The sequence below is a fragment of the Belonocnema kinseyi genome, chromosome 4 (genome assembly GCF_010883055.1).
Source record: "Belonocnema kinseyi isolate 2016_QV_RU_SX_M_011 chromosome 4, B_treatae_v1, whole genome shotgun sequence".
In the NCBI taxonomy this organism is placed as follows: Eukaryota; Metazoa; Arthropoda; class Insecta; order Hymenoptera; family Cynipidae; genus Belonocnema; species Belonocnema kinseyi.
Window position 1 is genome coordinate 82,333,225 of NC_046660.1, and position 8,573 is coordinate 82,341,797.

The following is an 8,573-nucleotide window of genomic DNA, read 5'->3' on the forward strand; positions in this document are numbered from 1 at the left end:
AATCGTCATATGGTGGAGATTGTAGTTCTAACGTCAGTCCCACCAAAAACTTCAGTTAATAAGGGAGAGTTGGGAGAGGGGGGGAAGTAGAACTGGAACCGAGAGAGTCGTCTTGGGTTTGTGTGATATTATGAAAAAAGTCATCAGAATACATTGTTCGAATTTTTGAATACTATTAATAACCGCAGAGAAAAATTTTGAATTTTTGAGAAAGTGGTCTCAAAAATATTCCAAATATGCCCACTTTTTGACTTTTTATCTAAATGGCTGGCTAACGAACTTGATCTTTAGTTTAGGATACTAAACGAGTGTACCAAAGGCCGATATAATAGAATTATTTTTTCAAAAGTTATCGTGTTCATAGACAGACATACAGACATACACATTCATAAAAACTTGTTTTTCGGATTCAGGGGGTCTCAAAACGTGGACATTTGACAAAACCTCGGGATGGGGGTCAAATTTTACACAAATCTAATACCTTCTCCGATGAGAATGTAAAAACATTTCAGGATATTTAAATTTGTTAAAATAATATTAGGTTGAATTTGAAGATAGAGAACTAGAAGATTTTGAATTTGTCAAACGATGTTAACAAAATTTGTTTAGTTCAAATGAAGTTCAATTTGATCTTGGGTAAATAAAAAACTTTTTAAATTTGAAGTTTTTATTTTTAAACTGTACAAATGGTATGAGTTTGAAGTTCGCAAAGCTTACAAAAACAAAATAATATATATGGAAAGAAAAATCTTTTCACTAAATAAAAGTACCGAAATAGTCCCACTAAATTTTTTTTAAATTTTACGTCGTATCTATAGCTTTAGAACCGCGAGTGAGATACTTCTCTTGAAACAGAAATCAGACACTATAGGTTCTTCCGCTCACCCGTTGATAAGCACCAGGAAAGTAAGTCTCGTTTTATTTTATTTAAAAAATTTTACACGTCCCTAACACTTTTTGAGGCCAAAATACCGAAAAAATCACACTGTTTGTCCTAATCTTACAAGTGGTAAATCATTTTTAGGATATAATTACTAGAGAAGTTTCATTCTAGTTTTTTGTCATTTTTTATAAATGGACATCATATTTACGTTTAAAAAAATATTATTGAACTAGGACTAAAATACCAAAAAAAGTTAAAAACATATTCCTGTTTCACCAGGAATTTTTAAGGAAAAAAATGGAAAAAATGCAAAAATGGCCTCCTGAATCTTTTAAGCAGGACTTTTTCCAGAGCAAAGTACTGGAAAAGTCCCACCTCATTTTTAAATTATTTCTTAAATGCTAAATAATTTCAGAGAAAGAAAATAGATAAGATACATTTCACTTTTTTCAAAATTCTTACAAATGTTCGTCACATTTACGTATAAAAAGTTACTGCTGAATTAGCACTAAAATACCAAAAAATTTCAATTTACCGGGAAAGTCCCGCTTAATTTTTTTTCAGAAGGAATTATTGTAGGACAAAAGTACCGGAAAGTCCCATCTAATTTTTTTCAAATGTTTATAAGATCTAAATAATTTCACTAATTCCATTTATCCTCCATAGTTCCATTTTATTATTATTTTTTCCCCTACATTTTTGTAAGTGCTGATGAGATTTATGTCCCAAAAATACTGGAAAAATAGGACTAAAGTTACAAAAAAGTTAAAAATAATTCAAGCATAACATAAAACTTGTAAAAATTTTGAAAAAAATTAAGTGGGACTTTTACGGCACTTTGGTCCTACAAAGTTCCTGGTGAAAGGGAATATATTTTTCTATTTAAGCTGGGCTCTCCTGAAACATAAATCCCACCTGCACGTGTTAAAATAAATAAAAAAATAATAAAGGAAATGGAACTAATCTAGTACTTTTGTCACAGAAATCATTTAGGATTTGCGAAAAAAAAATAATTAGGTAGAGATTTTCTGGTAAATTTGTCCTCAAGAAGTCATTCTCAAAAAATTTGAGAATGACTTTTGCAGTACTTTTGTCCTAAAATTTCCTGCTGAAACAAGACATATTTTGAACTCTTTTAAAATTTTAGTCTTATTTAAAAAATACTTTTTTGGGACAATAATTATTTAGGGCTTGTAAACATTGAAAAAAATAGTTAATTGGGTGTTTTCTGGTTTTGTCATTTCCTACATAAGCCTTGCTTAAAATAACGAAACAAAATTAGGTTAAACTTTTTTTAAACTGTTGTCCAACGAAAGTCCTATGAGCACTTATAAAAATAAAATGGATCTGTTCTAGTGCTTTAACCCCTCATTGGACATTTGAAAATTTGTATGAAAAGTTTTAACCCGGATCTGAATTGAACCTGGAATTTATAAGGAAAAACTTTATTTTTTCGAATTATTCGATACTATTAAATTTTTAATGGATTGAAATAGATCTAGTAGAATAAATATTTAATTATTACTATTAACATGATTTAAATAAGCAAATTTTATTTATAAATAGTATGGAATAAGCCGAAATAATTATGCTTTTCTTTATAAATATCAATTGCGGTTGTTTCCCAAAAATTAAATTAGGAATATTTACATCCCGAAGTTCACCCCAATGGAACTTCTTTTAAAGCAGAGTAATTTAAAACTTTATGAGGCAGTGAATTTTGTATCTTAAAAAGAACCCTAAAAGAACTAGTCTAACGATCAGTAATAATGAAAGTCATGCTGTGCTTAACTAATTTCTGTGGTACTCATTTATTAAATGCCGTTTCGGTTCCTCAAATCTAATTTACATATCTGTCTTCATGTCTCTTTTTATTTCCACGCAACTTTTTTTTTCATTTCACTTTCCATGACATGCCGTAGAGATTCATATTAAAAAAATTTTCAAGTACATCAATGTAAAACTTTGAAAGCAATTATCCATTGAGACTTCTATTAAACTTAAATTACACACTGTGTTTAAATCTGAAACATGTACATTGTTTCTGCGCTTGAAATTGTGTGGGATGATATTTGGAAAATGGTTCGTTTCTAGTTTGAATGAATAATGACATATAAATAGTTTACGAGGAATTCAATAAATTCAGTTGGTCCCACCTCCTGCTTTCGCAATACACTCCCTAATTTTCAATAAATTATTGCTCGACCACGGATTTCCGGATACTGGCAACCCCGTTTATCCATTCAACTGTCGACCTTATCGACTTCCTACAAAAGTATAGTCAACTTGAAACCCCGAAACCACGAAATTTACATAAAATCAATTTGCACTTTTGCATTCTTCCCTTTAATTTAAATTAGAATATATACTTGAATAGGGATACTTTAGCAAAATAAAATATATTCAACCTTACACTTAATAAAATTGTGTTTGTCGTTTACATAGTTAATTTAAATTTTCATAGAAGTACAGCGGCCCTTATCCTAGTCTAATCGCGATAAGCGTTGCGTAACTTCGCTGATCAAACGAAAAGCCTGAGAGGATTTCATGTATCCAAGCCAGACGATTTATATGAAATCTCGCACGGTGTTCAAGAATGAGATTTAAATTAAATTTTCGGGTATATCAAATTTAAAATAATCGTTAAAACACTTTTTTATACATTGAAAAAACTATATTTTTCATAAATTTGTGAAATCAGGATTTTTTAACGTTTATTGATCCGTATATTTGCTGTTTTTGTTTAAATTAAATAATCTGATAATAATAAACATTTAAAATCATAATGATTTGATAAAATAAAATCAAGAAGTAAAAGACAAATACGCTATAAAAACTATATACTAAATTATGTCGTTATTCGATGAAGTAAAATTAAGTTTGAACTGTCCTATAACAGGCAATGGAGTCAGTTCACCATGACTTTAAGTAAACGTGGACAAAATTTAAAGTTAAAGCCAGTAATCCTAAATTTAGTCTATTTTTTTAGAAGAGTAAATACTGGATTAATAATCGTTAAAAACTCATAATTTCACAAATTTATGAAAAAAAATCGTTTTTCTTTAGTTTATAAAAAAGTGTTCTAACGACTATTTTAAATTTGATATAAATCTTTTTGAAATATGTCCAAGAAAAGATAAAAACAGTAAAGTTTACAGTACTCGAAAATTTTATTTAAATCTCATTCCTCAACATCGTGCTCGATTTATCGGGGCATGGCGTGAAGATGAAAGGTAGCCTGTGGTGGCTGATCACAAATGCATTTACAACACACAGATAGGACATGTCAGTTTATTCTGCTTTTTTCTCAATTTCGCGACGTATTTCGCAAAATTTAGGGTAACAATCATTAAAAGGACCACCTTTGAAAACGTTATCGGGTTTGAAAATTCTTTTATGATGCCAGAATTGTTAGTAAAAAAATTAATTTGCGAGCGATTCTCACCGTTCAAATGCTGTCGTTTGCTACCCGCTAAATTTTGTCTTTCGCAAAATTAATATTTGTCGTGAAAATAATGATTTCCTTAACAAAAGCTTTGATTTTTCAACATTTTATTGGTCCAAAGATCTCGAAAAATCCCGGATATTCAACCAGTTTTCTTTCTTTTATTCTCAACTCCTTCGGAATAAATATATATGGAGTCATTGCCGTACCTACAAAAAAAAATTCTAAATCGGATTTAACAACCAGAATCTAAAATCAATTAAAGCCTTGATAAAGCTTTAACTTCTATATTTTGTGTAAACCCCTTTATATAACTGTTTTACACTATCAGTTTAGGAATGTCCAAATTTATCCAACATGCCCGAAATTATACCCCTTGAACGGTACTTTTCTCTGCATACATTTTTGTCAATTTGTTTATTCTCACCCTTAAGACTAAAATTAGTTTTACGGAACTTTCAATACAGATTTTTATGTATAAAAATGTAAAAATATACCCAAAACTCACGGAACAAAAGTTTGAAAAATTCTTCTTAAAGCACGAAAATTATATGCGCACAAACATTTAACTCAGAGAATGTGAATTTGTGAACTTTAGTAATCAAAAAGTCCGTGTCTAGGTTCACCGAAATTCGCTGAGCGTAGAACAAATATTTTCGTTGAGCTTAGGGAAACTGAATCGTTGGAAAAAAGATAAATTTTTGAAGAATGAATCATTACTCACGAGTGCCTGCTCTAATTCCTGATTTAATTTTCTTATAGTCGTGCAGCCAAACTTACCTGAAACAGAGGAAAATATTAATTAGTTTTTATTATATATTCGTAACTCGCTTATAAATGATTCCACTTAAAAAGATCTAAAATGTTAAGGTGTTTAGTTGTTTCTTCATTCTCTGACACCACTAATCATAAAATCTTTTAATTTTCAGGACTGTAAATGAAGAATCTTTATACGATATAACACTTTCGACTAGTAATTTTTCCTTCGATTAAATTCAAAATTTCCTTTCACGTCTTTCGTTCCTTTTAACAGTAATTTCACATTCACTATGAAAAATTTGCACCATTTCTACAATTTTAAACTTTTTTAGGTAGAGTTTGGTGAGTGCCAAACCTACATATGATCTTAAAGATATACCTACATTTTTTCAGAATATTTTGACGACATGAGGAGTGTTTACCATGAACAAGGAAACGAAAAAATATAAATAAAAAAGAATGCTCTAAATAAGCTTACTTTTTTCTTAACTGTTATTATTGGTACTTATTGTTCATAAAGTAAAAAAAAATATTTCTGAACATTGCACATTATTCCGTTTTGTAGGTCACTTTCAATCCACTCATGAATTTCTCCTTTCTCTTTTCCAAACTTTCAATGATAAACGTCTTTTTTTGGGTATATGAAAATTGAACAATTTGATTGTCATTTTTTGTTAATGAAAAGTTTTGTTTTATCAAAAATTTTACTATTTTGTTGAACATTCGTCTTCTTAATTCGAAAATTCACTTTTGTTTGTAAACATTTTATATTTTTTGGTTGAAAATTAATCCATTACAGTTGAAAATGAACTTTTTTATTGAAAATTTAACTGTTTTGTAAAACTTCCTTATTTTTGGCTCGAAAATGCAACAATCGGATAGAAAGCTCAACTATTTGATGGACAACAGAACTACTTGCTTGAAAATTCCTTTCGTTTTTGGTAAAAAATTAATTTAAAAAAGATGAATTTAAACTATTTCATGTTTGATCTAAAATTTATTATTATTAGTAAAAATTCACTTACTTCATCAAAAATTCGTATTTTTGCTAAAAAATTCATCTTTTTGTTAAAAATTCGTCTTTTCTGTAAAAAAATCCATTTTTTGTTAACAACTCTTCTTCATTTGTGAAATTCGACTGTTTTTTTCATTTCAAATTCAAACTTTATTTGGTCGAAATGTCAGCTATTACAATTTTGGTTGAAAATTAATTTTCTATGGCTGAAATTGATTGTTTTTAACTAAAAAAATTAACTATTGGGTTGAAAATTCAACTACTGTGTTGAATATTTTTTCTTTTTTAATTGAAAATTCTTTTTTTTTAATGAAAATTTAACCATTTAATTTTTGATAGAAAATTTATCATTTTTGTTAGAAAATATCCATTTGGTTAACAATTTAACTCCTTGGTTTAAAATTGATCTGTTTTAGATGAGGTTTTAAGTCTTTAGTTGAAAATTCGTCTTCATTTGTTATAGTCAACTGTTTTTTCATTTAAATAAAAAGTATTTGTTGGTGTAACTATCAACAGTTTAATTTCTTGTTAAGAAAATGTATTTCTTCAATTGAAAATTATTTTTCTATAAATAAAAATTTAACTATTCTATTGTTGGTTGGAAGTGTTTTTTCAAGTTTAAGACTCAAACTATTTGTTTGGAAAATTAGGTAATATGACAAAATGCATCTTTTTGGTGGATAATTAATTTTCTTGGTTAATAATTAAATTCATAGGAAGCTCTTTTTTCTCTTTGATATTCAACATTTTGGATGAAAATTTTTTCCTTATTGAAAAACAACTCTTCTTGGTTAACATTTCAATTCTTGTTAAAAAGTTGTCATTTTAATTAGAAAATGCATCTCTTTTGGTAGGTATTCCTTACTTTTTGTTAAAAATTCAACTTTTAGGTGTACTACTGAAATCATTTTACGTTTGTTTAGACGACCGCTAAATAAATTGACAACAAAAATTCATTCAGAAAAAATTAATTATAATAAGGAGAGGAAAGGGGTATCAAAACTTATGAATCCTAACGAAGGGAGGTGTGTAGTTCAAAATTTTTAGAAAAAAACTCTGGTGGAAAAATTTTCAAAAAAGTACAAAAATTAAAACCATTCTTTAAGGAATCTACAAATATAAACAATAAGTTACAACGAAAATAAGATAATTTTAAATTAGGATGTGTACATGATAGCTATTATAAAAAAGCTTATATGCTTACTCTTTAATTTAAAGGAATGGTAGAATATTAAAAGACAATAATGAATCATCGTTTTCAAACGAGAAGAAACTTTCCATTTGAACTTTTTTTTAAATATATAGAAATCGATTAGACAATATTTATTTAATTTAAAATGATCTCATTGAAATATTCTAATATAAATATTTGTCATACTAGGTCGAAAAAGATCAACTTTCTGGCTGCAAAACCTGTAAATTTCTGTAGTTTCTTGTACTTATACTTTTTTCGTAAATTCTTGTAGGAAATTATAACTACAATCAAATATAACAGTGTATAATAAAATGCAAAACAAGTACGAAATTTTTCCAAATAATGTAAGAATGTTATACTTTCCATTAATTACATTCTCATTTATGAGAGTGTAATGTAATCGTCAAAATTTTCGATCTCTGGTTTTTAACGGAATTTTACGTTTCGGCATTCACAGAATCCGAAAATCATAAAATTTTGTCGTGTCTGTATGTATGTCTGTCTGTCTATATGCCTGTCTATCATTTTGTCTGTATGTATGGTTACCCGAATGTTGTAGTCACGCTAACTTTTGAAGGATTTGTCCAATCCAAACTGCAACCAAAATAAAGAATTTCGAGCATTTTCAAAATTTGAAGAAAAAAAATGTGTTTAAAAAATTTTCGTGAAATTTCTTATAGATAGATAGAAGACTTGTAAATTACCCAAATGCAATTTTCGATTTCAAAGAAAATTATAAAAGGTATATACTTTTGAAATTTTTGAAAATTTTCAGAAAAATAGAGAAAAATATTTTTTCTAACACACGCACGAAATGTTCGATTTTCGAGGCATGTATTGCGTACGGGAAGTGACCAGTTCCGAAACCGTGGTAAAAAGCAGTTATAAAAAGACTTTTTTTAGCTGCTGATTGTGAGTAGTGAATAGTTATTGGGCATACTCGAAGTGATAAGTTACCATAAATGACTGATAAATTACCGAAAATTTTCGAAACTTTTAGATATCTGAAATTGGCCAATTTTTCATAAATTTCTGAAAATTTTGGAAATTTAGCCAATTTTTCATAAATTTTAAGAAATTTTTGTAATTTAGCAAATTATCCATCAATTTTCAGTAATTTTTTAAATTCTTCAAAAAAGCTTCGGATACAATAAATTTCTATAAATTTTCGGTAATTTACAAATTTACAAAAATTACCGGGATTTTTAGGGGCCATCCATATACCACGTGAACAATTTTTCACCACTTTTTGACCCCCTTCCCCCCCTCGTGGACA

At 28.3% G+C, this 8,573-nt stretch overlaps 2 protein-coding genes across 5 annotated transcripts in view; one reads left to right on the forward strand and one right to left on the reverse strand.

The window, feature by feature from the left end:
• The window catches only part of LOC117171383, a 370,121-nt gene that overhangs the window by 122,938 nt on the left and 238,610 nt on the right, over positions 1 to 8,573 (forward strand). The window lies entirely within an intron of this gene.
• LOC117171382 (golgin subfamily A member 6-like protein 22) overlaps positions 1 to 8,573 on the reverse strand; it is a 159,526-nt gene that overhangs the window by 81,905 nt on the left and 69,048 nt on the right. Inside the window, exon 3 of one of the 4 annotated variants that reach the window (XM_033358632.1) lies at positions 5,053 to 5,108. The exons of the other annotated variants lie outside the window; for them this stretch is intronic. The gene's annotated coding sequence lies outside the window, so the exon portion shown is untranslated. The remainder of the gene's footprint in view (positions 1 to 5,052; positions 5,109 to 8,573) is intronic. 4 annotated transcript variants of the gene reach the window in all.